Genomic DNA, 579 nt, shown 5'->3' with positions numbered 1-579 from the left:
AGTGTGTGTTTGTGTTCTGGAGTGTATTTTGTTATATCCGTCTTGAATTTCTAAATTTTGATTAAGATATATTCTTTTCCAAGATCACCTTAGAAATATAATTATTGTTGTTCTCTTACAATATATATTTTTATATATGTTTTGTTATCCAAAATATAACCCACTTCCATGCTACTCATATTAATCCTAGACTATTGAATTTTTGGAACTGCCCACAAATGTTTTAGAAAAAGAAAAATACATATCACATCTCATTTTTATTTCTAAAAATAAATATCAGATATAATTTTTATTCACCTAGTGACATTTTGAAACAAGGCTATTTTTTCTTCCTTTTTTTAGGCTCTGTGTCATATGATTATAATAGTTCAGTGAGAGACTAGATGTAATTATGTACAGTGCCTGAAAAAAAAACACATTCGCAATTGTTTTTTCGACTATTTTCCTTCTACTTCTTCTTCTTTTTACAATTATTACTTGATCGTGTTCCTTTTATGATGCAAAACTATATGAGGCCATTTTTGCATGGATTCAGCACGATTGACAAAACAGAAGACATCCATGTGAATTTGCTGTATT

The sequence above is a fragment of the Penaeus monodon genome, chromosome 33 (assembly GCF_015228065.2).
Source record: "Penaeus monodon isolate SGIC_2016 chromosome 33, NSTDA_Pmon_1, whole genome shotgun sequence".
In the NCBI taxonomy this organism is placed as follows: Eukaryota; Metazoa; Arthropoda; class Malacostraca; order Decapoda; family Penaeidae; genus Penaeus; species Penaeus monodon.
The sequence above is the reverse complement of the archived record's forward strand: the minus strand, read 5'-3'. Positions refer to the sequence as shown.